This window comes from Somniosus microcephalus, unplaced genomic scaffold (genome assembly GCF_052327205.1).
Source record: "Somniosus microcephalus isolate GS21.2 unplaced genomic scaffold, FLI_Smic_1.0 unresolved_chr1, whole genome shotgun sequence".
In the NCBI taxonomy this organism is placed as follows: domain Eukaryota; kingdom Metazoa; phylum Chordata; class Chondrichthyes; order Squaliformes; family Somniosidae; genus Somniosus; species Somniosus microcephalus.
The window spans coordinates 14154469-14179703 of record NW_028225179.1 but is presented as its reverse complement, the minus strand read 5'-3'; the positions used below and the strand labels follow the sequence as shown (position 1 = coordinate 14179703).

At 45.4% G+C, this 25235-nt stretch overlaps 18 non-coding genes across 18 annotated transcripts; 11 read left to right on the top strand and 7 right to left on the bottom strand.

Moving 5' to 3' along the window:
* Window positions 1–4962: 4962 nt before the first annotated feature.
* On the bottom strand, window positions 4963–5050 carry trnap-ugg (transfer RNA proline (anticodon UGG)). The gene is given in 2 exon segments: window positions 4963–4998; window positions 5015–5050. It is a non-coding gene; the product is annotated as a tRNA-Pro (tRNA).
* Window positions 5051–5559: 509 nt separating this feature from the next.
* trnas-acu (transfer RNA serine (anticodon ACU)) lies at window positions 5560–5641 on the top strand. The gene has a single exon. It is a non-coding gene; the product is annotated as a tRNA-Ser (tRNA).
* A 1515-nt stretch (window positions 5642–7156) lies between these two features.
* On the top strand, window positions 7157–7238 carry trnas-acu (transfer RNA serine (anticodon ACU)). Its single transcript has one exon. It is a non-coding gene; the product is annotated as a tRNA-Ser (tRNA).
* An 896-nt stretch (window positions 7239–8134) lies between these two features.
* Window positions 8135–8222, bottom strand: trnap-ugg (transfer RNA proline (anticodon UGG)). The gene is given in 2 exon segments: window positions 8135–8170; window positions 8187–8222. It is a non-coding gene; the product is annotated as a tRNA-Pro (tRNA).
* A 509-nt stretch (window positions 8223–8731) lies between these two features.
* Window positions 8732–8813, top strand: trnas-gcu (transfer RNA serine (anticodon GCU)). The gene has a single exon. It is a non-coding gene; the product is annotated as a tRNA-Ser (tRNA).
* Window positions 8814–9735: 922 nt separating this feature from the next.
* On the bottom strand, window positions 9736–9823 carry trnap-ugg (transfer RNA proline (anticodon UGG)). The gene is given in 2 exon segments: window positions 9736–9771; window positions 9788–9823. It is a non-coding gene; the product is annotated as a tRNA-Pro (tRNA).
* Window positions 9824–10332: 509 nt separating this feature from the next.
* On the top strand, window positions 10333–10414 carry trnas-acu (transfer RNA serine (anticodon ACU)). Its single transcript has one exon. It is a non-coding gene; the product is annotated as a tRNA-Ser (tRNA).
* A 919-nt stretch (window positions 10415–11333) lies between these two features.
* Window positions 11334–11421, bottom strand: trnap-ugg (transfer RNA proline (anticodon UGG)). Its single transcript is given in 2 exon segments — window positions 11334–11369; window positions 11386–11421. It is a non-coding gene; the product is annotated as a tRNA-Pro (tRNA).
* Window positions 11422–11930: 509 nt separating this feature from the next.
* Window positions 11931–12012, top strand: trnas-acu (transfer RNA serine (anticodon ACU)). The gene has a single exon. It is a non-coding gene; the product is annotated as a tRNA-Ser (tRNA).
* Window positions 12013–13522: 1510 nt separating this feature from the next.
* Window positions 13523–13604, top strand: trnas-acu (transfer RNA serine (anticodon ACU)). The gene has a single exon. It is a non-coding gene; the product is annotated as a tRNA-Ser (tRNA).
* A 907-nt stretch (window positions 13605–14511) lies between these two features.
* Window positions 14512–14599, bottom strand: trnap-ugg (transfer RNA proline (anticodon UGG)). Its single transcript is given in 2 exon segments — window positions 14512–14547; window positions 14564–14599. It is a non-coding gene; the product is annotated as a tRNA-Pro (tRNA).
* Window positions 14600–16111: 1512 nt separating this feature from the next.
* trnap-ugg (transfer RNA proline (anticodon UGG)) lies at window positions 16112–16199 on the bottom strand. Its single transcript is given in 2 exon segments — window positions 16112–16147; window positions 16164–16199. It is a non-coding gene; the product is annotated as a tRNA-Pro (tRNA).
* Window positions 16200–16708: 509 nt separating this feature from the next.
* trnas-acu (transfer RNA serine (anticodon ACU)) lies at window positions 16709–16790 on the top strand. The gene has a single exon. It is a non-coding gene; the product is annotated as a tRNA-Ser (tRNA).
* Window positions 16791–18304: 1514 nt separating this feature from the next.
* trnas-acu (transfer RNA serine (anticodon ACU)) lies at window positions 18305–18386 on the top strand. Its single transcript has one exon. It is a non-coding gene; the product is annotated as a tRNA-Ser (tRNA).
* Window positions 18387–19304: 918 nt separating this feature from the next.
* On the bottom strand, window positions 19305–19392 carry trnap-ugg (transfer RNA proline (anticodon UGG)). Its single transcript is given in 2 exon segments — window positions 19305–19340; window positions 19357–19392. It is a non-coding gene; the product is annotated as a tRNA-Pro (tRNA).
* A 509-nt stretch (window positions 19393–19901) lies between these two features.
* On the top strand, window positions 19902–19983 carry trnas-gcu (transfer RNA serine (anticodon GCU)). The gene has a single exon. It is a non-coding gene; the product is annotated as a tRNA-Ser (tRNA).
* A 1519-nt stretch (window positions 19984–21502) lies between these two features.
* trnas-gcu (transfer RNA serine (anticodon GCU)) lies at window positions 21503–21584 on the top strand. Its single transcript has one exon. It is a non-coding gene; the product is annotated as a tRNA-Ser (tRNA).
* Window positions 21585–23102: 1518 nt separating this feature from the next.
* On the top strand, window positions 23103–23184 carry trnas-gcu (transfer RNA serine (anticodon GCU)). Its single transcript has one exon. It is a non-coding gene; the product is annotated as a tRNA-Ser (tRNA).
* Window positions 23185–25235: the final 2051 nt, after the last annotated feature.

The window sequence follows — 25235 nt, the reverse complement described above, 5'->3', positions numbered from 1 at the left end:
GTCTATGAACAGTTGTGTTTCCAGCAGTGATTCCCCTGTCCCGGTGTCTGTGAACAGTGGTGTTCCCAGTAATGAGTCCCCTGTCCCGGTGTCTATGAACAGTGGTGTTTCCAGCAGTGAATCCCCTGTCCCGGTGTCTGTGAACAGTGCTGTTTCCAGTAGTGAGTCCCCTGTCCCGGTGTCTATGGACAGTGGTGTTTCCAGTAGTGAGTCCCCTGTCCTGGTGTCTGTGAACAGTGGTGTTTCCAGTAGTGAGTCCCCTGTCCCGGTGTCTGTGAACAGTGGTGTTTCCAGTCGTGAGACCCCTGTCCCGGTGTCTATGAACGGTTGTGGTTCCAGCAGTGAGACCCTGTTCCGGTGTCTGTGAACAGTGGTGTTTCCAGCAGTGAGTCCTCTGTCCAGGTGTCTATGAACAGTGGTGTTTCCAGTAGCGAGTCACCTGTCCCGGTGTCTATGAACAGTGGTGTTTCCAGTAGTGTGTCCCCTGTCCCGGTGTCTATGAACAGTGGTGTTTCCAGTAGTGAGTCCCCTGTCCCGGTGTCTATGAACAGTGGTGTTTCCAGCATCGAGTCACCTGTCCCGGTGTGTATGAACAGTGGTGTTTCCAGTAGTGAGTCCCCTGTCCCGGTGTCTATGAACAGTGGTGTTTCCAGTAGTGAGTCCCCTGTCCCGGTGTCTATGAACAGTGGTGTTTCCGGTGGTGTGTCCCCTGTCCCGGTGTCTATGAACAGTTCTGTTTCCAGTAGTGAGTCCCCTGTCCCGCTTTCTATGAACAGTGGTGTTCCAGTAGTGAGTCCCCTGTCACGGTGTCTATGAACAGTGGTGTTTCCAGTAGTGAGTCCCCTGTCCCGGTGTCTATGAATTGTGGTGTTTCAACTAGCGTGCCCCCTGACCCGGTGTCTATGAACAGTGGTGTTTCCAGTAGTGAGTGCCCTGACCCGATGTCTATGAACAGTGGTGTTTCCAATAGTGAGTCCCCTGTCCCGGTGTCTATGAGCAGTGGTGTATCCAGTAGTGAGTCCCCTGTCCCGGTGTCTATGAACAGTGGTGTTTCCAGTAGTGAGTCCCCTGTCCAGGTGTCTATGAACAGTGTTGTTTCCAGTAGTGAGTCCCCTGTCCCGGTGCCTATGAAAAGTGGTGATTCCAGTAGTGAGTCCCTTGTCCCGGTGTCTATGAACAATGGTGTTTCCAGTAGTGAGTCCCCTGTCCTGGTGTCTATGTACAGTGGTGTTTCCAGTAGTGAGTCCCCTCTCCCGGTGTCTATGAACAGTGGTGTTTCCGGCGGTGTGTCCCCTGTCCCGGTGTCTATGAACAGTTCTGTTTCCAGTAGTGAGTCCCCTGTCCCGCTTTCTATGAACAGTGTCGATTCCAGTAGTTAGTCCCCGGCCTCGGTGTCTATGAACAATGGTGTTTCCAGTAGTGAGACCACTGTCCCGCTGTCTGTGAACAGTGGTGTTTCCAGTAGTGAGTCCCCTGACTCGGTGTCTATGAACAGTGGTGTTTCCAGTAGTGAGTCCCCTGTCCCGGCGTTTATGAATTGTGGTGTTTCAACGAGTGAGTCCCCAGACCCGGTGGCTATGAACAGTGGTGTTTCCAGTAGTGAGTGCCCTGACCCGATGTATATGAACAGTGGTGTTTCCAGTCGTGAGTCCCCTGTCCCGGTGTCTATGAACGGTTGTGGTTCCAGCAGTGAGACCCTGTTCCGGTGTCTGTGAACAGTGGTGTTTCCAGCAGTGAGTCCTCTGTCCAGGTGTCTATGAACAGTGGTGTTTCCAGTAGCGAGTCACCTGTCCCGGTGTCTATGAAAAGTGCTGTATCCAGAAATGAGGCCCCTTTCCCGGTATGTATGAACGGTGGTGTTTCCGGTAATGAGTCCCCTGTCGGGGTGTCTATGAACAGTGGTTATTCCAGAAGTGAGTCCCCTGTCCTGGTGTCTATGAACAGTGGTGTTTCCAGCAGTGAGTCCCCTGTCCAGGTGTCTATGAACAGTGGTGTTTCCAGTAGTGAGTCCCCTGTCCCCATGTCTATGAAGAGTGGTGTTTCCAGTAGTGAGTCCCCTGTCCCAGTGTCTATGAACAGTGGTGTTTCCAGTAGTGAGTCCCCTCTCCCGGTGTCTATGAACGATGGTGTTTCCAGTAGAGACTCCCCCGTCACGGTGTCTGTGAACAGTCGTGTTTCCAGTAGTGAGTCCCCTGTCCCCGTGTCTATGAACAGTGGTGTTTCCAGTAGTGAGTCCCCAGTCCCGGTGTCTATGAATTGTGGTGTTTCAACTAGTGAGGCCCCTGACCCGGTGTCTATGAACAGTGGTGTTTCCGGTAGGGAGTCCCATGACCCGATGTCTATGAACAGTGGTGTTTCCAGTAGTGAGTCCCCTGTCCCGGTGTCTATGAAGAGTGGTGTTTCCAGTAGTGAGTCCCCTGTCCCGGTGTGTATGAACAGTAGTGTTTCCAGTAGTGACTCCCCTGTCCCGGTGTCTATGAACAGTGGTGTTTCCAGTAGTGAGTCCCCTGTCCCGGTGTCTATGAACAGTGGTGTTTCCGGTGGTGTGTCCCCTGTCCCGGTGTATATGAACAGTTCTGTTTCTAGTAGTGAGTCCCCTGTCCCGCTTTCTATGAACAGTGGTGTTCCAGTAATGAGTCCCCTGTGCCGGTGTCTATGAACAGTGGTGTTTCCAGTAGTGAGTCCCCTGTCCCGGTGTCTATGAATTGTGATGTTTCAACTAGTGTGCCCCCTGACACGGTGTCTATGAACAGTGGTGTTTCCAGTAGTGTGTGCCCTGACCCGATGTCTATGAACAGTGCTGTTTCCAGTAGTGAGTCCTCTGTCCCGGTATCTATGAACAGTGGTGTTTCCAGTCGTGAGTCCCCTGTCCCGGTGTCTATGAACAGTGGTGTTTCAAGGAGTGAGTCCCCTGTCCCGGTGTCTATGAAAAGTGGTGTTTCCAGTAGAGACTCCCCTGTCACGGTGTCTATGAACAGTGGTGTTTCCAGTAGTGAGTGCCCTGACCCGATGTCTATGAACCGTGCTGTTTCCAGTAGTGAGTCCCCTGTCCCGGTGTCTATGAAGAGTGCTGTTTCCAGTACTGAGTCCCCTGTCCCGGTGTCTATGAACAGTGGTGTTTCCAGTAGTGAGTCCCCTGTCCCGGTGTCTATGAACAGTGGTGTTTCCAGTAGTGAGTCCCCTGTCCCGGTGCCTATGAACAGTGGTGTTTCCACTCGTGAGTCCCCTGTCCCGGTGTCTATGAACAATGGTGTTTTGAGCAGTGAGTCCCCTGTCCCGGTGTCTATGAACAGTGGTGTTTCCAGTAGTGAGTCCCCTGTCCTGGTGTCTATGAACAGTTGTGTTTCCAGTAGTGAGTCCCCTGTCCCGCTGTCTGTGAACAGTGGTGTTTCCTGTGGTGAGTCCCCTGACCCGGTGTCTATGAACAGTTGTGTCTCCAGTAGTGAGTGCCCTGTCCCTGTGTCTGTTAACAGTGGCGTTTCCAGTGGTGAGTCCCCTGTCCCGGTGTCTATGAACAGTGCTGTTTCCTGTAGTGAGTCCCCAGTCCCGGAGTCTATGGACAGTGGTGTTTCCAGTATTGAGTCCCCTGTCCCGGTGTCTGAGAACAGTGGTGTTTCCAGTAATGAGTCCCCTGTCCTGGTGTCTATGAACAGTTGTGTTTCCAGCAGTGATTCCCCTGTCCCGGTGTCTGTGAACAGTGGTGTTCCCAGTAATGAGTCCCCTGTCCCGGTGTCTATGAACAGTGGTGTTTCCAGCAGTGAATCCCCTGTCCCGGTGTCTGTGAACAGTGCTGTTTCCAGTCGTGAGTCCCCTGTCCCGGTGTCTATGGACAGTGGTGTTTCCAGTAGTGAGCCCCCTGTCCGGGTGTCTGTGAACAGTGGTGTTTCCAGTAGTGAGTCCCCTGTCCCGGTGTCTGTGAACAGTGGTGTTTCCAGTAGTGAGATCCCTGTCCCGGTGTCTATGAACGGTTGTGGTTCCAGCAGTGAGACCCTGTTCCGGTGTCTGTGAACAGTGGTGTTTCCAGCAGTGAGTCCCCTGTCCAGGTGTCTATGAACAGTGGTGTTTCCAGTAGCGAGTCACCTGTCCCGGTGTCTATGAAAAGTGCTGTATCCAGAAATGAGGCCCCTTTCCCGGTATGTATGAACGGTGGTGTTTCCGGTAATGAGTCCCCTGTCGGGGTGTCTATGAACAGTGGTGTTTCCAGCAGTGAGTCCCCTGTCCAGGTGTCTATGAATGGTGGTGTTTCCAGTAGAGACTCCCCCGTCACGGTGTCTGTGAACAGTGGTGTTTCCAGCAGTGAGTCCCCTGTCCCGGTGTCTATGAACAGTGGTGTTTCCAGTAGTGAGTCCCCTGTCCCGGTGTCTATGAATTGTGGTGTTTCAACTAGTGAGGCCCCTGAACCGGTGTCTATGAACAGTGGTGTTTCCGGTAGGGAGTCCCATGACCCGATGTCTATGAACAGTGGTGTTTCCAGTAGTGAGTCCCCTGTCCCGGTGTCTATGAAGAGTGGTGTTTCAAGTAGTGAGTCCCCTGTCCCGCTGTGTATGAACAGTGGTGTTTCCAGTAGTGAGTCCCCTGTCCCGGTGTCTATGAACAGTGGTGTTTCCAGTAGTGAGTCCCCTGTCCCGGTGTCTATGAACAGTGGTGTTTCCGGTAGTGTGTCCCCTGTCCCGGTGCATATCAACAGTTCTGTTTCCAGTAGTGAGTCCCCTGTCCCGCTTTCTATGAACAGTGGTGTTCCAGTAGTGAGTCCCCTGTTCCGGTGTCTATGAACAGTGGTGTTTCCAGTAGTTAGTCCCCTGTCCCGGTGTCTATGAATTGTGGTGTTTCAACTAGCGTGCCCCCTGACCCGGTGTCTATGAACAGTGGTGTTTCCTGTTGTGAGTCCCCTGTCCCGGTGTCTGTGAACAGCTGTGTTTCCAGCATTGATGACCGAGTTGTTGAGTTCAGCAAAATGTACCAGGGCTCGTCCGGGATTTGAACCCGGGACCTCTCGCATTTTAATCGTGAAATGCCCAAAGCGAGAATCATACCCCTAGACCAACGAGCCGCCGATGTCAGTTCCCATTTGCATTGAGTTTCACTGCGCTGGTGCGAATCCAGCTCACAGAGGACCTGTTAATACAGTTGAAATATTTTTATCTTTTCCTCAATCCACTTCTTTTTTCGAACAGTTTCCTTGAACCTGCTCACAATTCGCCCCATAAAAAGAGATTCAGCGGCATCAGCGGCCGCATAGACTAATGGATTAGGCATCTGACTTCTGTTGCAAATTCTTCAGTTATCAGAAGATTGAAGATTCAAGTCCTACGACGGTCTTTTAATTATCTGGGCGACACTTTTTATATTCTGAATCTGGCGTGAAACCGGCCATTTTTGACAGTCCCTCATCTGAAGTAACGGAAGGCCTGTTGCTTACATTAAGCTGATTGTACATTTTCAACATTGTAGATCTGTGTGCACGGGCAGGATAAGCGGTGAAGTTGAATTTCTTTCAGGGTAGTTCTAATTAGATGTAAAAAGCAAGAAATGGAATATCTGAAAACAATATATTGGTGAGACGAGGTGGCCGAGAGGTTAAGGCGATGGACTACTAATCCATTGTGCTCTGCACGCGTGGGTTCGAATTCCATCCTCGTCGTTACTGTATTACACGTTTGATGCTGATGCACTTTCCAAGCATTTCACTGAATCTTATTTGAAATACAATTTCGTGAAAATTGCACTGGTGTTGCTGGTCTGTGCCCCTGCATTGCTCATATCTTGTTAAAATTAAAATATTCCAAGAAATTTCTCAACCCACCTTGAATGAAAGTGGAGATGAGATCGTGAATCGGAGATTGAGAACCCTCCCTTCCTTTGAGATTGGCACCGAATGAAAAGACTAGCGGCAACAGAGGCAAATGATTAGGGAACAGGAACATAAGTTTCTCCTTTGGAATTTCAAAAATATTTATCAAACTTAAAGACGAGATTTTCTGTTTTTGGGTCTTTGGTTGAGAGATAAATAATGCGCGAGAAATCCTCGTTCTTTTCAGCATTCTCTCATGGGATCTGAAGCCCCAGTTTAACATCTATACTAGAAGGACGGCACTGCCGACAGTGCAGCACGACCTCAGTACTGCCCTGGAGTGTCAGCCTGGATTATGCACTCAAGTCTCTGGAGTGAGGCTTGAGTATGCTGCCGCTGAGCCACGGCTGACACCTAAACTCAGTTCATTTGGCTGGAGTAAAATGACGGAGGTAATGGGAAAAATGATAATGGAGTAAATTTTCAACTTGGTGTCCAAGATTAAACCGGGCATCGTTTTAGAAACAGACCGATTTATGTTGCCATAGATTTCATAAGCTTTGAAAATCAGGCCTGTCGAAAATGGGCGTGGTCGCGGTCAGTTGCGAATCATTCTGGGTCTGTTTAAACCGCGAGTGCTCACAGCCCCGGATCATTCTGTGTCTGTTTGAAATGGCAGAGCTCACAATCTCGGATCATGCCGTTTTTTTAGAAGCAGAGCGATTTCAGCTTTGATGACCGAGTTGTTGAGTTTAACAAAATGTGCCAGGGCTCGTCCGGGATTTGAACCCGGGACCTCTCGCATTTTAATCGTGAAATGCCCAAAGCGAGAATCATAGCCCTAGACCAACCAGCCACCGATGTCAGTTCCCATTTGCATTGAGTTTCACTGCGCTGGTGCGAATCCAGCTCACAGAGGACCTGTTAATACAGTTGAAATATTTTTATCTTTTCCTCAATCCACTTCTTTTTTCGAACAGTTTCCTTGAACCTGCTCACAATTCGCCCCATAAAAAGAGATTCAGCGGCATCAGCGGCCGCATAGACTAATGGATTAGGCATCTGACTTCTGTTGCAAATTCTTCAGTTATCAGAAGATTGAAGGTTCAAGTCCTACAAAGGTCTTTTAATTATCTGGGCGACACTTTTTACATTCTGAATCCGGCGTGAAACCGGCCATTTTTGACAGTCCCTCATCTGAAGGAACGGAAGGCCTGTTGCTTACATTAAGCTGATTGTACATTTTCAACATTGTAGATCTGTGTGCACGGGCAGGATAAGCGGTGAAGTTGAATTTCTTTCAGGGTAGTTCTAATTAGATGTAAAAAGCAAGAAATGGAATATCTGAAAGCAGTATATTGGTGAGACGAGGTGGCCGAGAGGTTAAGGCGATGGACTACTAATCCATTGTGCTCTGCACGCGTGGGTTCGAATCCCATTGTCGTCGTTACTGTATTACACGTTTGATGCTGATGCACTTTCCAAGCATTTCACTGAATCTTACTTGAAATACAATTTCGTGAAAATTGCACTGGTGTTGCTGGTCTGTGCCCCTGCATTGCTCATATCTAATTAAAATATTCCAAGAAATTTCTCAACCCACCTGTGGAGATGAGATCGTGAATCGGAGATTGAGAACCCTCTCTTCCTTCTTCCTTCCTTTGAGATTGGCACCGAATGAAAAGACTAGCGGCAACAGAGGCAAATGATTAGGGAACAGGAACATAAGTTTCTCCTTTGGAATTTCAAAAATATTTATCAAACTTAAAGACGAGATTTTCTGTCTTTGGTTGAGAGATAAATAATGCGCGAGAAATCCTCGTTCTTTTCAGCATTCTCTCATGGGATCTGAAGCCCCAGTTTAACATCTATACTAGAAGGACGGCAGTGCAGCACGACCTCAGTACTGCCCTGGAGTGTCAGCCTGGATTATGCACTCAAGTCTCTGGAGTGAGGCTTGAGTATGCTGCCGCTGAGCCACGGCTGACACCTAAACTCAGTTCATTTGGCTGGAGTAAAATGACGGAGATAATGGGAAAAATGATAATGGAGTAAATTTTCAACTTGGTGTCCAAGATTAAACCGGGCATCGTTTTAGAAACAGCCCGATTTATGTTGCCATAGATTTCATAAGCTTTGAAAATCAGGCCTGTCGAAAATGGGCGGGGTCGCGGTCAGTTGCGAATCATTCTGGGTCTGTTTAAACCGCGAGTGCTCACAGCCCCGGTCATTCTGTGTCTGTTTGAAATGGCAGAACTCACAATCTCGGATCATGCCGTTTTTTTAGAAGCAGAGCGATTTCAGCTTTGATGACCGAGTTGTTGAGTTTAACAAAATGTGCCAGGGCTCGTCCGGGATTTGAACCCGGGACCTCTCGCATTTTAATCGTGAAATGCCCAAAGCGAGAATCATACCCCTAGACCAACGAGCCGCCGATGTCATTTCCCATTTGCATTGAGTTTCACTGCGCTGGTGCGAATCCAGCTCACAGAGGACCTGTTGATACAGTTGAAATATTTTTATCTTTTCCTCAATCCACTTCTTTTTTCGAACAGTTTCCTTGAACCTGCTCACAATTCGCCCCATAAAAAGAGATTCAGCGGCATCAGCGGCCGCATAGACTAATGGATTAGGCATCTGACTTCTGTTGCAAATTCTTCAGTTATCAGAAGATTGAAGGTTCAAGTCCTACAAAGGTCTTTTAATTATCTGGGCGACACTTTTTATATTCTGAATCTGGCGTGAAACCGGCCATTTTTGACAGTCCCTCATCTGAAGTAACGGAAGGCCTGTTGCTGACATTAAGCTGATTGTACATTTTCAACATTGTAGATCTGTGTGCACGGGCAGGATAAGCGGTGAAGTTGAATTTCTTTCAGGGTAGTTCTAATTAGATGTAAAAAGCAAGAAATGGAATATCTGAAAGCAATATATTGGTGAGACGAGGTGGCCGAGAGGTTAAGGCGATGGACTGCTAATCCATTGTGCTCTGCACGCGTGGGTTCGAATCCCATCCTCGTCGTTACTGTATTACACGTTTGATGCTGATGCACTTTCCATGCATTTCACTGAATCTTACTTGAAATACAATTTCGTGAAAATTGCACTGGTGTTGCTGGTCTGTGCCCCTGCATTGCTCATATCTTGGTAAATTAAATTTTTCCAAGAAATTTCTCAACCCACCTTGAATGAAAGTGGAGATGAGATCGTGAATCGGAGATTGTAGAACCCTTTCTTCCTTCTTCCTTCCTTTGAGATTGGCACCGAATGAAATGACGAGCGGCAACAGAGGCAAATGATTAGGGAACAGGAACATAAATTTCTCCTTTGGAATTTCAAAAATATTTATCAAACTTAAAGACGAGATTTTCTGTTTTTGGGTCTTTGGTTGAGAGATAAATAATGCGCGAGAAATCCTCGTTCTTTTCAGCATTCTCTCATGGGATCTGAAGCCCCAGTTTAACATCTTACTAGAAGGACGGCACTGCCGACAGTGCAGCACTACCTCAGTACTGCCCTGGAGTGTCAGCCTGGATTATGCACTCAAGTCTCTGGAGTGAGGCTTGAGTATGCTGCCGCTGAGCCACGGCTGACACCTAAACTCAATTCATTTGGCTGGAGAAAAATGACGGAGATAATGGGAAAAATGATAATGGAGTAAATTTTCAACTTGGTGTCCAAGATTAAACCTCGTTTTAGAAACAGCCCGATTTATGTTGCCATAGATTTCATAAGCTTTGAAAATCAGGCCTGTCGAAAATGGGCGGGGTCGCGGTCAGTTGCGAATCATTCTGGGTCTGTTTAAACCGCGAGTGCTCACAGCCCCGGTCATTCTGTGTCTGTTTGAAATGGCAGAGCTCACAATCTCGGATCATGCCGTTTTTTTAGAAGCAGAGCGATTTCAGCTTTGATGACCGAGTTGTTGAGTTTAACAAAATGTGCCAGGGCTCGTCCGGGATTTGAACCCGGGACCTCTCGCATTTTAATCGTGAAATGCCCAAAGCGAGAATCATACCCCTAGACCAACGAGCCGCCGATGTCATTTCCCATTTGCATTGAGTTTCACTGCGCTGGTGCGAATCCAGCTCACAGAGGACCTGTTAATACAGTTGAAATATTTTTATCTTTTCCTCAATCCACTTCTTTTTTCGAACAGTTTCCTTGAACCTGCTCACAATTCGCCCCATAAAAAGAGATTCAGCGGCATCAGCGGCCGCATAGACTAATGGATTAGGCATCTGACTTCTGTTGCAAATTCTTCAGTTATCAGAAGATTGAAGGTTCAAGTCCTACAAAGGTCTTTTAATTATCTGGGCGACACTTTTTATATTCTGAATCTGGCGTGAAACCGGCCATTTTTGACAGTCCCTCATCTGAAGTAACGGAAGGCCTGTTGCTTACATTAAGCTGATTGTACATTTTCAACTTTGTAGATCTGTGTGCACGGGCAGGATAAGCGGTGAAGTTGAATTTCTTTCAGGGTTGTTCTAATTAGATGTAAAAAGCAAAAAATGGAATATCTGAAAACAATATATTGGTGAGACGAGGTGGCCGAGAGGTTAAGGCGATGTACTACTAATCCATTGTGCTCTGCACGCGTGGGTTCGAATACCATCCTCGTCGTTACTGTATTACACGTTTGATGCTGATGCACTTTCCAAGCATTTCACTGAATCTTACTTGAAATACAATTTCGTGAAAATTGCACTGGTGTTGCTGGTCTGTGCCCCTGCATTGCTCATATCTTGGTAAAATTAAAATATTCCAAGAAATTTCTCAACCCACCTTGAATGAAAGTGGAGATGAGATCGTGAATCGGAGATTGAGAACCCTCTCTTCCTTCTTCCTTCCTTTGAGATTGGCACCGAATGAAAAGACCAGAGGCAAATGATTAGGGAACAGGAACATAAATTTCTCCTTTGGAATTTCAAAAATATTTATCAAACTTAAAGACGAGATTTTCTGTTTTTGGGTCTTTGGTTGAGAGATAAATAATGCGCGAGAAATCCTCGTTCTTTTCAGCATTCTCTCATGGGATCTGAAGCCCCAGTTTAACATCTTACTAGAAGGACGGCACTGCCGACAGTGCAGCACTACCTCAGTACTGCCCTGGAGTGTCAGCCTGGATTATGCACTCAAGTCTCTGGAGTGAGGCTTGAGTATGCTGCCGCTGAGCCACGGCTGACACCTAAACTCAGTTCATTTGGCTGGAGTAAAATGACGGAGATAATGGGAAAAATGATAATGGAGTGAATTTTCAACTTGGTGTCCAAGATTAAACCGGGCATCGTTTTAGAAACAGCCCGATTTATGTTGCCATAGATTTCATAAGCTTTGAAAATCAGGCCTGTCGAAAATGGGCGGGGTCGCGGTCAGTTGCGAATCATTCTGGGTCTGTTTAAACCGCGAGTGCTCACAGCCCCGGATCATTCTGTGTCTGTTTGAAATGGCAGAGCTCACAATCTCGGATCATGCCGTTTTTTTAGAAGCAGAGCGATTTCAGCTTTGATGACCGAGTTGTTGAGTTTAACAAAATGTGCCAGGGCTCGTCCGGGATTTGAACCCGGGACCTCTCGCATTTTAATCGTGAAATGCCCAAAGCGAGAATCATACCCCTAGACCAACGAGCCGCCGATGTCAGTTCCCATTTGCATTGAGTTTCACTGCGCTGGTGCGAATCCAGCTCACAGAGGACCTGTTAATACAGTTGAAATATTTTTATCTTTTCCTCAATCCACTTCTTTTTTCGAACAGTTTCCTTGAACCTGCTCACAATTCGCCCCATAAAAAGAGATTCAGCGGCATCAGCGGCCGCATAGACTAATGGATTAGGCATCTGACTTCTGTTGCAAATTCTTCAGTTATCAGAAGATTGAAGGTTCAAGTCCTACAACGGTCTTTTAATTATCTGGGCGACACTTTTTATATTCTGAATCTGGCGTGAAACCGGCCATTTTTGACAGTCCCTCATCTGAAGTAACGGAAGGCCTGTTGCTTACATTAAGCTGATTGTACATTTTCAACATTGTAGATCTGTGTGCACGGGCAGGATAAGCGGTGAAGTTGAATTTCTTTCAGGGTAGTTCTAATTAGATGTAAAAAGCAAGAAATGGAATATCTGAAAACAATATATTGGTGAGACGAGGTGGCCGAGAGGTTAAGGCGATGGACTACTAATCCATTGTGCTCTGCACGCGTGGGTTCGAATTCCATCCTCGTCGTTACTGTATTACACGTTTGATGCTGATGCACTTTCCAAGCATTTCACTGAATCTTACTTGAAATACAATTTCGTGAAAATTGCACTGGTGTTGCTGGTCTGTGCCCCTGCATTGCTCATATCTTGTTAAAATTAAAATATTCCAAGAAATTTCTCAACCCACCTTGAATGAAAGTGGAGATGAGATTGAGAACCCTCTCTTACTTCTTCCTTCCTTTGAGATTGGCACCGAATGAAAAGACTAGCGGCAACAGAGGCAAATGATTAGGGAACAGGAACATAAGTTTCTCCTTTGGAATTTCAAAAATATTTATCAAACTTAAAGACGAGATTTTCTGTTTTTGGGTCTTTGGTTGAGAGATAAATAATGCGCGAGAAATCCTCGTTCTTTTCAGCATTCTCTCATGGGATCTGAAGCCCCAGTTTAACATCTTACTAGAAGGACGGCACTGCCGACAGTGCAGCACTACCTCAGTACTGCCCTGGAGTGTCAGCCTGGATTATGCACTCAAGTCTCTGGAGTGAGGCTTGAGTATGCTGCCGCTGAGCCACGGCTGACACCTAAACTCAGTTCATTTGGCTGGAGTAAAATGACGGAGATAATGGGAAAAATGATAATGGAGTAAATTTTCAACTTGGTGTCCAAGATTAAACCGGGCATCGTTTTAGAAACAGCCCGATTTATGTTGCCATAGATTTCATAAGCTTTGAAAATCAGGCCTGTCGAAAATGGGCGGGGTCGCGGTCAGTTGCGAATCATTCTGGGTCTGTTTAAACCGCGAGTGCTCACAGCCCCGGTCATTCTGTGTCTGTTTGAAATGGCAGAGCTCACAATCTCGGATCATGCCGTTTTTTTAGAAGCAGAGCGATTTCAGCTTTGATGACCGAGTTGTTGAGTTTAACAAAATGTGCCAGGGCTCGTCCGGGATTTGAACCCGGGACCTCTCGCATTTTAATCGTGAAATGCCCAAAGCGAGAATCATACCCCTAAACCAACGAGCCGCCGATGTCATTTCCCATTTGCATTGAGTTTCACTGCGCTGGTGCGAATCCAGCTCACAGAGGACCTGTTAATACAGTTGAAATATTTTTATCTTTTCCTCAATCCACTTCTTTTTTCGAACAGTTTCCTTGAACCTGCTCACAATTCGCCCCATAAAAAGAGATTCAGCGGCATCAGCGGCCGCATAGACTAATGGATTAGGCATCTGACTTCTGTTGCAAATTCTTCAGTTATCAGAAGATTGAAGGTTCAAGTCCTACAAAGGTCTTTTAATTATCTGGGCGACACTTTTTATATTCTGAATCTGGCGTGAAACCGGCCATTTTTGACAGTCCCTCATCTGAAGTAACGGAAGGCCTGTTGCTTACATTAAGCTGATTGTACATTTTCAACATTGTAGATCTGTGTGCACGGGCAGGATAAGCGGTGAAGTTGAATTTCTTTCAGGGTAGTTCTAATTAGATGTAAAAAGCAAGAAATGGAATATCTGAAAGCAGTATATTGGTGAGACGAGGTGGCCGAGAGGTTAAGGCGATGGACTACTAATCCACTGTGCTCTGCACGCGTGGGTTCGAATCCCATTCTCGTCGTTTCTGTATTACACGGCTGATGCACTTTCCAAGCATTTCACTGAATCTTACTTGAAATACAATTTCGTGAAAATTGCACTGGTGTTGCTGGTCTGTGCCCCTGCATTGCTCATATCTAATTAAAATATTCCAAGAAATTTCTCAACCCACCTGTGGAGATGAGATCGTGAATCGGAGATTGAGAACCCTCTCTTCCTTCTTCCTTCCTTTGAGATTGGCACCGAATGAAAAGACTAGCGGCAACAGAGGCAAATGATTAGGGAACAGGAACATAAGTTTCTCCTTTGGAATTTCAAAAATATTTATCAAACTTAAAGACGAGATTTTCTGTTTTTGGGTCTTTGGTTGAGAGATAAATAATGCGCGAGAAATCCTCGTTCTTTTCAGCATTCGCTCATGGGATCTGAAGCCCCAGTTTAACATCTTACTAGAAGGACGGCACTGCCGACAGTGCAGCACTACCTCAGTACTGCCCTGGAGTGTCAGCCTGGATTATGCACTCAAGTCTCTGGAGTGAGGCTTGAGTATGCTGCCGCTGAGCCACGGCTGACACCTAAACTCAGTTCATTTGGCTGGAGTAAAATGAAGGAGATAATGGGAAAAATGATAATGGAGTAAATTTTCAACTTGGTGTCCAAGATTAAACCGGGCATCGTTTTAGAAACAGCCCGATTTATGTTGCCATATATTTCATAAGCTTTGAAAATCAGGCCTGTCGAAAATGGGCGGTGTCGCGGTCAGTTGCGAATCATTCTGGGTCTGTTTAAACCGCGAGTGCTCACAGCCCCGGATCATTCTGTGTCTCTTTGAAATGGCAGAGCTCACAATCTCGGATCATGCCGTTTTTTTAGAAGCAGAGCGATTTCAGCTTTGATGACCGAGTTGTTGAGTTTAACAAAATGTGCCAGGGCTCGTCCGGGATTTGAACCCGGGACCTCTCGCATTTTAATCGTGAAATGCCCAAAGCGAGAATCATACCCCTAGACCAACGAGCCGCCGATGTCATTTCCCATTTGCATTGAGTTTCACTGCGCTGGTGCGAATCCAGCTCACAGAGGACCTGTTAATACAGTTGAAATATTTTTATCTTTTCCTCAATCCACTTCTTTTTTCGAGCAGTTTCCTTGAACCTGCTCACAATTCGCCCCATTAAAAGAGATTCAGCGGCATCAGCGGCCGCATAGACTAATGGATTAGGCATCTGACTTCTGTTGCAAATTCTTCAGTTATCAGAAGATTGAAGGTTCAAGTCCTACAAAGGTCTTTTAATTATCTGGGCGACACTTTTTATATTCTGAATCTGGCGTGAAACCGGCCATTTTTGACAGTCCCTCATCTGAAGTAACGGAAGGCCTGTTGCTTACATTAAGCTGATTGTACATTTTCAACATTGTAGATCTGTGTGCACGGGCAGGATAAGCGGTGAAGTTGAATTTCTTTCAGGGTAGTTCTAATTAGATGTAAAAAGCAAGAAATGGAATATCTGAAAGCAGTGTATTGGTGAGACGAGGTGGCCGAGAGGTTAAGGCGATGGACTGCTAATCCATTGTGCTCTGCACGCGTGGGTTCGAATCCCATTCTCGGTGTTACTGTATTGCACGTTTGATGCTGATGCACTTTCCAAGCATTTCACTGAATCTTACTTGAAATACAATTTCGTGAAAATTGCACTGGTGTTGCTGGTCTGTGCCCCTGCATTGCTCATATCTTGTTAAAATTAAAATATTCCAAGAAATTTCTCAACCCACCTTGAATGAAAGTGGAGATGAGATCGTGAATCGGAGATTGAGAACCCCTTCTTCCTTCCTTTGAGATTGGCACCGAATGAAAAGACTAGCGGCAACAGAGGCAAATGATTAGGGAACAGGAACATAAATTTCTCCTTTGGAATTTCAAAAATATTTATCAAACTTAAAGACGAGATTTTATGTTTTTGGGTCTTTGGTTGAGAGATAAATAATGCGCGAGAAATCCTCGTTCTTTTCAGCATTCGCTCATGGGATCTGAAGCCCCAGTTTAACATCTTACTAGAAGGACGGCACTGCCGACAGTGCAGCACTACCTCAGTACTGCCCTGGAGTGTCAGCCTGGATTATGCACTCAAGTCTCTGGAGTGAGGCTTGAGTATGCTGCCGCTGAGCCACGGCTGACACCTAAACTCAGTTCATTTGGCTGGAGTAAAATGACGGAGATAATGGGAAAAATGATAATGGAGTAAATTTTCAACTTGGTGTCCAAGATTAAACCGGGCATCGTTTTAGAAACAGCCCGATTTATGTTGCCATAGATTTCATAAGCTTTGAAAATCAGGCCTGTCGAAAATGGGCGGGGTCGCGGTCAGTTGCGAATCATTCTGGGTCTGTTTACACCGCGAGTGCTCACAGCCCCGGATCATTCTGTGTCTGTTTGAAATGGCAGAGCTCACAATCTCGGATCATGCCGTTTTTTCAGAAGCAGAGCGATTTCAGCTTTGATGACCGAGTTGTTGAGTTTAACAAAATGTGCCAGGGCTCGTCCGGGATTTGAACCCGGGACCTCTCGCATTTTAATCGTGAAATGCCCAAAGCGAGAATCATACCCCTAGACCAACGAGCCGCCGATGTCAGTTCCCATTTGCATTGAGTTTCACTGCGCTGGTGCGAATCCAGCTCACAGAGGACCTGTTAATACAGTTGAAATATTTTTATCTTTTCCTCAATCCACTTCTTTTTTCGAGCAGTTTCCTTGAACCTGCTCACAATTCGCCCCATAAAAAGAGATTCAGCGGCATCAGCGGCCGCATAGACTAATGGATTAGGCATCTGACTTCTGTTGCAAATTCTTCAGTTATCAGAAGATTAAAGGTTCAAGTCCTACAAAGGTCTTTTAATTATCTGGGCGACACTTTTTATATTCTGAATCTGGCGTGAAACCGGCCATTTTTGACAGTCCCTCATCTGAAGTAACGGAAGGCCTGTTGCTTACATTAAGCTGATTGTACATTTTCAACATTGTAGATCTGTGTGCACGGGCAGGATAAGCGGTGAAGTTGAATTTCTTTCAGGGTAGTTCTAATTAGATGGAAAAAGCAAGAAATGGAATATCTGAAAGCAGTATATTGGTGAGACGAGGTGGCCGAGAGGTTAAGGCGATGGACTACTAATCCATTGTGCTCTGCACGCGTGGGTTCGAATCCCATTCTCGTCGTTACTGTATTGCACGTTTGATGCTGATGCACTTTCCAAGCATTTCACTGAATCTTACTTGAAATACAATTTCGTGAAAATTGCACTGGTGTTGCTGGTCTGTGCCCCTGCATTGCTCATATCTTGTTAAAATTAAAATATTCCAAGAAATTTCTCAACCCACCTTGAATGAAAGTGGAGATGAGATCGTGAATCGGAGATTGAGAACCCTCCCTTCCTTTGAGATTGGCACCGAATGAAAAGACTAGCGGCAACAGAGGCAAATGATTAGGGAACAGGAACATAAGTTTCTCCTTTGGAATTTCAAAAATATTTATCAAACTTAAAGACGAGATTTTCTGTTTTTGGGTCTTTGGTTGAGAGATAAATAATGCGCGAGAAATCCTCGTTCTTTTCAGCATTCGCTCATGGGATCTGAAGCCCCAGTTTAACATCTTACTAGAAGGACGGCACTGCCGACAGTGCAGCACTACCTCAGTACTGCCCTGGAGTGTCAGCCTGGATTATGCACTCAAGTCTCTGGAGTGAGGCTTGAGTATGCTGCCGCTGAGCCACGGCTGACACCTAAACTCAGTTCATTTGGCTGGAGTAAAATGAAGGAGATAATGGGAAAAATGATAATGGAGTAAATTTTCAACTTGGTGTCCAAGATTAAACCGGGCATCGTTTTAGAAACAGCCCGATTTATGTTGCCATATATTTCATAAGCTTTGAAAATCAGGCCTGTCGAAAATGGGCGGTGTCGCGGTCAGTTGCGAATCATTCTGGGTCTGTTTAAACCGCGAGTGCTCACAGCCCCGGATCATTCTGTGTCTCTTTGAAATGGCAGAGCTCACAATCTCGGATCATGCCGTTTTTTTAGAAGCAGAGCGATTTCAGCTTTGATGACCGAGTTGTTGAGTTTAACAAAATGTGCCAGGGCTCGTCCGGGATTTGAACCCGGGACCTCTCGCATTTTAATCGTGAAATGCCCAAAGCGAGAATCATACCCGTAGACCAACGAGCCGCCGATGTCATTTCCCATTTGCATTGAGTTTCACTGCGCTGGTGCGAATCCAGCTCACAGAGGACCTGTTAATACAGTTGAAATATTTTTATCTTTTCGTCAATCCACTTCTTTTTTCGAGCAGTTTCCTTGAACCTGCTCACAATTCGCCCCATAAAAAGAGATTCAGCGGCATCAGCGGCCGCATAGACTAATGGATTAGGCATCTGACTTCTGTTGCAAATTCTTCAGTTATCAGAAGATTAAAGGTTCAAGTCCTACAAAGGTCTTTTAATTATCTGGGCGACACTTTTTATATTCTGAATCTGGCGTGAAACCGGCCATTTTTGACAGTCCCTCATCTGAAGTAACGGAAGGCCTGTTGCTTACATTAAGCTGATTGTACATTTTCAACATTGTAGATCTGTGTGCACGGGCAGGATAAGCGGTGAAGTTGAATTTCTTTCAGGGTAGTTCTAATTAGATGTAAAAAGCAAGAAATGGAATATCTGAAAGCAGTATATTGGTGAGACGAGGTGGCCGAGAGGTTAAGGCGATGGACTACTAATCCATTGTGCTCTGCACGCGTGGGTTCGAATCCCATTCTCGTCGTTACTGTATTGCACGTTTGATGCTGATGCACTTTCCAAGCATTTCACTGAATCTTACTTGAAATACAATTTCGTGAAAATTGCACTGGTGTTGCTGGTCTGTGCCCCTGCATTGCTCATATCTTGTTAAAATTAAAATATTCCAAGAAATTTCTCAACCCACCTTGAATGAAAGTGGAGATGAGATCGTGAATCGGAGATTGAGAACCCTCCCTTCCTTTGAGATTGGCACCGAATGAAAAGACTTAGCGGCAACAGAGGCAAATGATTAGGGAACAGGAACATAAGTTTCTCCTTTGGAATTTCAAAAATATTTATCAAACTTAAAGACGAGATTTTCTGTTTTTGGGTCTTTGGTTGAGAGATAAATAATGCGCGAGAAATCCTCGTTCTTTTCAGCATTCGCTCATGGGATCTGAAGCCCCAGTTTAACATCTTACTAGAAGGACGGCACTGCCGACAGTGCAGCACTACCTCAGTACTGCCCTGGAGTGTCAGCCTGGATTATGCACTCAAGTCTCTGGAGTGAGGCTTGAGTATGCTGCCGCTGAGCCACGGCTGACACCTAAACTCAGTTCATTTGGCTGGAGTAAAATGAAGGAGATAATGGGAAAAATGATAATGGAGTAAATTTTCAACTTGGTGTCCAAGATTAAACCGGGCATCGTTTTAGAAACAGCCCGATTTATGTTGCCATATATTTCATAAGCTTTGAAAATCAGGCCTGTCGAAAATGGGCGGTGTCGCGGTCAGTTGCGAATCATTCTGGGTCTGTTTAAACCGCGAGTGCTCACAGCCCCGGATCATTCTGTGTCTCTTTGAAATGGCAGAGCTCACAATCTCGGATCATGCCGTTTTTTTAGAAGCAGAGCGATTTCAGCTTTGATGACCGAGTTGTTGAGTTTAACAAAATGTGCCAGGGCTCGTCCGGGATTTGAACCCGGGACCTCTCGCATTTTAATCGTGAAATGCCCAAAGCGAGAATCATACCCCTAGACCAACGAGCCGCCGATGTCATTTCCCATTTGCATTGAGTTTCACTGCGCTGGTGCGAATCCAGCTCACAGAGGACCTGTTAATACAGTTGAAATATTTTTATCTTTTCCTCAATCCACTTCTTTTTTCGAGCAGTTTCCTTGAACCTGCTCACAATTCGCCCCATTAAAAGAGATTCAGCGGCATCAGCGGCCGCATAGACTAATGGATTAGGCATCTGACTTCTGTTGCAAATTCTTCAGTTATCAGAAGATTGAAGGTTCAAGTCCTACAAAGGTCTTTTAATTATCTGGGCGACACTTTTTATATTCTGAATCTGGCGTGAAACCGGCCATTTTTGACAGTCCCTCATCTGAAGTAACGGAAGGCCTGTTGCTTACATTAAGCTGATTGTACATTTTCAACATTGTAGATCTGTGTGCACGGGCAGGATAAGCGGTGAAGTTGAATTTCTTTCAGGGTAGTTCTAATTAGATGTAAAAAGCAAGAAATGGAATATCTGAAAGCAGTGTATTGGTGAGACGAGGTGGCCGAGAGGTTAAGGCGATGGACTGCTAATCCATTGTGCTCTGCACGCGTGGGTTCGAATCCCATCGTCGTCGTTACTGTATTACACGTTTGATGCTGATGCACTTTCCAAGCATTTCACTGAATCTTACTTGAAATACAATTTCGTGAAAATTGCACTGGTGTTGCTGGTCTGTGCCCCTGCATTGCTCATATCTTGTTAAAATTAAAATATTCCAAGAAATTTCTCAACCCACCTTGAATGAAAGTGGAGATGAGATCGTGAATCGGAGATTGAGAACCCCTATCTTCCTTCCTTTGAGATTGGCACCGAATGAAAAGACTAGCGGCAACAGAGGCAAATGATTAGGGAACAGGAACATAAATTTCTCCTTTGGAATTTCAAAAATATTTATCAAACTTAAAGACGAGATTTTCTGTTTTTGGGTCTTTGGTTGAGAGATAAATAATGCGCGAGAAATCCTCGTTCTTTTCAGCATTCGCTCATGGGATCTGAAGCCCCAGTTTAACATCTTACTAGAAGGACGGCACTGCCGACAGTGCAGCACTACCTCAGTACTGCCCTGGAGTGTCAGCCTGGATTATGCACTCAAGTCTCTGGAGTGAGGCTTGAGTATGCTGCCGCTGAGCCACGGCTGACACCTAAACTCAGTTCATTTGGCTGGAGTAAAATGACGGAGATAATGGGAAAAATGATAATGGAGTAAATTTTCAACTTGGTGTCCAAGATTAAACCGGGCATCGTTTTAGAAACAGCCCGATTTATGTTGCCATAGATTTCATAAGCTTTGAAAATCAGGCCTGTCGAAAATGGGCGGGGTCGCGGTCAGTTGCGAATCATTCTGGGTCTGTTTAAACCGCGAGTGCTCACAGCCCCGGATCATTCTGTGTCTGTTTGAAATGGCAGAGCTCACAATCTCGGATCATGCCGTTTTTTTAGAAGCAGAGCGATTTCAGCTTTGATGACCGAGTTGTTGAGTTTAACAAAATGTGCCAGGGCTCGTCCGGGATTTGAACCCGGGACCTCTCGCATTTTAATCGTGAAATGCCCAAAGCGAGAATCATACCCGTAGACCAACGAGCCGCCGATGTCATTTCCCATTTGCATTGAGTTTCACTGCGCTGGTGCGAATCCAGCTCACAGAGGACCTGTTAATACAGTTGAAATATTTTTATCTTTTCGTCAATCCACTTCTTTTTTCGAGCAGTTTCCTTGAACCTGCTCACAATTCGCCCCATAAAAAGAGATTCAGCGGCATCAGCGGCCGCATAGACTAATGGATTAGGCATCTGACTTCTGTTGCAAATTCTTCAGTTATCAGAAGATTAAAGGTTCAAGTCCTACAAAGGTCTTTTAATTATCTGGGCGACACTTTTTATATTCTGAATCTGGCGTGAAACCGGCCATTTTTGACAGTCCCTCATCTGAAGTAACGGAAGGCCTGTTGCTTACATTAAGCTGATTGTACATTTTCAACATTGTAGATCTGTGTGCACGGGCAGGATAAGCGGTGAAGTTGAATTTCTTTCAGGGTAGTTCTAATTAGATGTAAAAAGCAAGAAATGGAATATCTGAAAGCAGTATATTGGTGAGACGAGGTGGCCGAGAGGTTAAAGCGATGGACTGCTAATCCATTGTGCTCTGCACGCGTGGGTTCGAATCCCATCCTCGTCGTTACTGTATTACACGTTTGATGCTGATGCACTTTCCAAGCATTTCACTGAATCTTACTTGAAATACAATTTCGTGAAAATTGCACTGGTGTTGCTGGTCTGTGCCCCTGCATTGCTCATATCTTGTTAAAATTAAAATATTCCAAGAAATTTCTCAACCCACCTTGAATGAAAGTGGAGATGAGATCGTGAATCGGAGATTGAGAACCCCTTCTTCCTTCCTTTGAGATTGGCACCGAATGAAAAGACTAGCGGCAACAGAGGCAAATGATTAGGGAACAGGAACATAACTTTCTCCTTTGGAATTTCAAAAATATTTATCAAACTTAAAGACGAGATTTTCTGTTTTTGGGTCTTTGGTTGAGAGATAAATAATGCGCGAGAAATCCTCGTTCTTTTCAGCATTCGCTCATGGGATCTGAAGCCCCAGTTTAACATCTTACTAGAAGGACGGCACTGCCGACAGTGCAGCACTACCTCAGTACTGCCCTGGAGTGTCAGCCTGGATTATGCACTCAAGTCTCTGGAGTGAGGCTTGAGTATGCTGCCGCTGAGCCACGGCTGACACCTAAACTCAGTTCATTTGGCTGGAGTAAAATGAAGGAGATAATGGGAAAAATGATAATGGAGTAAATTTTCAACTTGGTGTCCAAGATTAAACCGGGCATCGTTTTAGAAACAGCCCGATTTATGTTGCCATATATTTCATAAGCTTTGAAAATCAGGCCTGTCGAAAATGGGCGGTGTCGCGGTCAGTTGCGAATCATTCTGGGTCTGTTTAAATCGCGAGTGCTCACAGCCCCGGATCATTCTGTGTCTCTTTGAAATGGCAGAGCTCACAATCTCGGATCATGCCGTTTTTTTAGAAGCAGAGCGATTTCAGCTTTGATGACCGAGTTGTTGAGTTTAACAAAATGTGCCAGGGCTCGTCCGGGATTTGAACCCGGGACCTCTCGCATTTTAATCGTGAAATGCCCAAAGCGAGAATCATACCCCTAGACCAACGAGCCGCCGATGTCATTTCCCATTTGCATTGAGTTTCACTGCGCTGGTGCGAATCCCGCTCACAGAGAACCTGTTAATACAGTTGAAATATTTTTATCTTTTCCTCAATCCACTTCTTTTTTCGAGCAGTTTCCTTGAACCTGCTCACAATTCGCCCCATTAAAAGAGATTCAGCGGCATCAGCGGCCGCATAGACTAATGGATTAGGCATCTGACTTCTGTTGCAAATTCTTCAGTTATCAGAAGATTGAAGGTTCAAGTCCTACAAAGGTCTTTTAATTATCTGGGCGACACTTTTTATATTCTGAATCTGGCGTGAAACCGGCCATTTTTGACAGTCCCTCATCTGAAGTAACGGAAGGCCTGTTGCTTACATTAAGCTGATTGTACATTTTCAACATTGTAGATCTGTGTGCACGGGCAGGATAAGCGGTGAAGTTGAATTTCTTTCAGGGTTGTTCTAATTAGATGTAAAAAGCAAGAAATGGAATATCTGAAAACAGTGTATTGGTGAGACGAGGTGGCCGAGAGGTTAAGGCGATGGACTGCTAATCCATTGTGCTCTGCACGCGTGGGTTCGAATCCCATCGTCGTCGTTACTGTATTACACGTTTGATGCTGATGCACTTTCCAAGCATTTCACTGAATCTTACTTGAAATACAATTTCGTGAAAATTGCACTGGTGTTGCTGGTCTGTGCCCCTGCATTGCTCATATCTTGTTAAAATTAAAATATTCCAAGAAATTTCTCAACCCACCTTGAATGAAAGTGGAGATGAGATCGTGAATCGGAGATTGAGAACCCCTTCTTCCTTCCTTTGAGATTGGCACCGAATGAAAAGACTAGCGGCAACAGAGGCAAATGATTAGGGAACAGGAACATAAATTTCTCCTTTGGAATTTCAAAAATATTTATCAAACTTAAAGACGAGATTTTCTGTTTTTGGGTCTTTGGTTGAGAGATAAATAATGCGCGAGAAATCCTCGTTCTTTTCAGCATTCGCTCATGGGATCTGAAGCCCCAGTTTAACATCTTACTAGAAGGACGGCACTGCCGACAGTGCAGCACTACCTCAGTACTGCCCTGGAGTGTCAGCCTGGATTATGCACTCAAGTCTCTGGAGTGAGGCTTGAGTATGCTGCCGCTGAGCCACGGCTGACACCTAAACTCAGTTCATTTGGCTGGAGTAAAATGACGGAGATAATGGGAAAAATGATAATGGAGTAAACTTTCAACTTGGCGTCCAAGATTAAACCGGGCATCGATTTAGAAACAGCCCGATTGATGTTGCCATGGATTTCATAAGCTTTGAAAAACAGGCCTGTCTATAATGGGCGTGGTCGTGGTCAGTTGCGAATCAATCTGGGTCTGTTTGAACCAGGAGTGCTCACAGTCCCGGATCATTCTGTGTCTGTTTGAAATGGCAGAGCTCACAATCTCGGATCATGCCGTTTTTTAAGAAGCAGAGCGATTTCAGCTTTGATGACCGAGTTGTTGAGTTTAAGAAAATGTGCCAGGGCTCGTCCGGGATTTGAACCCGGGACCTCTCGCATTTTAATCGTGAAATGCCCAAAGCGAGAATCATACTCCTAGACCAACGAGCCGCCGATGTCATTTCCCATTTGCATTGAGTTTCACTGCGCTGGTGCGAATCCAGCTCACAGAGGACCTGTTAATACAGTTGAAATATTTTTATCTTTTCCTCAATCCACTTCTTTTTTCGAGCTGTTTCCTTGAACCTGCTCACAATTCACCCCATAAAAAGAGAGTCAGCGGCATCAGCGGCCGCATAGACTAATGGATAAGGCGTCTGACTTCGGTTGCAAATTCTTCAGATATTTGAAGGTTCAAGTCCTACAAAGGTCTTTTAATTATCTGGGCGACACTTTTTATATTCTGAATCTGGCGTGAAACCGGCCATTTTTGACAGTCCCTCATCTGAAGTAACGGAAGGCCTGTTGCTTTCATTAAGCTGATTGTACATTTTCAACATTGTAGATCTGTGTGCACGGGCAGGATAAGCGGTGAAGTTGAATTTCTTTCAGGGTCGTTCTTATTAGATGTAAAAAGCAAGAAATGGAATGTCTGAAAGCCGTACATTGGTGAGACGACGTGGACGAGTGGTTAAGGCGATGGACTGCTAATCCATTCTGCTCTGCACGCGTGGGTACGAATCTAATCCTCGTCGTTACTGTATTACACGTTTGATGCTGATGCACTTTCCAAGCATTTCACTGAATCTTACTTGCAATGCATTTTCGTGGAAATTGCACTGGTGTTGCTGGTCTCTGCCCCTGCATTGCTCATATCTTGTTAAAATTAAAATATTCCAAGAAATTTCTCAACCCACCTTGAATGAAAGTGGAGATGAGATCGCGAATCGGAGACTGAGAACCCTCTCTTCCTTCTTCCTTCCTCTGAGATTGGCACCGAAACAGTTATCAGAAGATTGAAGGTTTAAATCCTACAAAGGTCTTTTAATTATCTGGGCGACACTTTTTATATTCTGAATCTGGCGTGAAACCGGCCAATTTTGACAGTCCCTCATCTGAAGTATGAATGGGAGAGGTTCCCAGGTTCAAATGATGGCTTTTTACCGTTCCAGAAGGTCGGATTCTCTTTTCTCCAGAGAATGTTTGAGCTCCA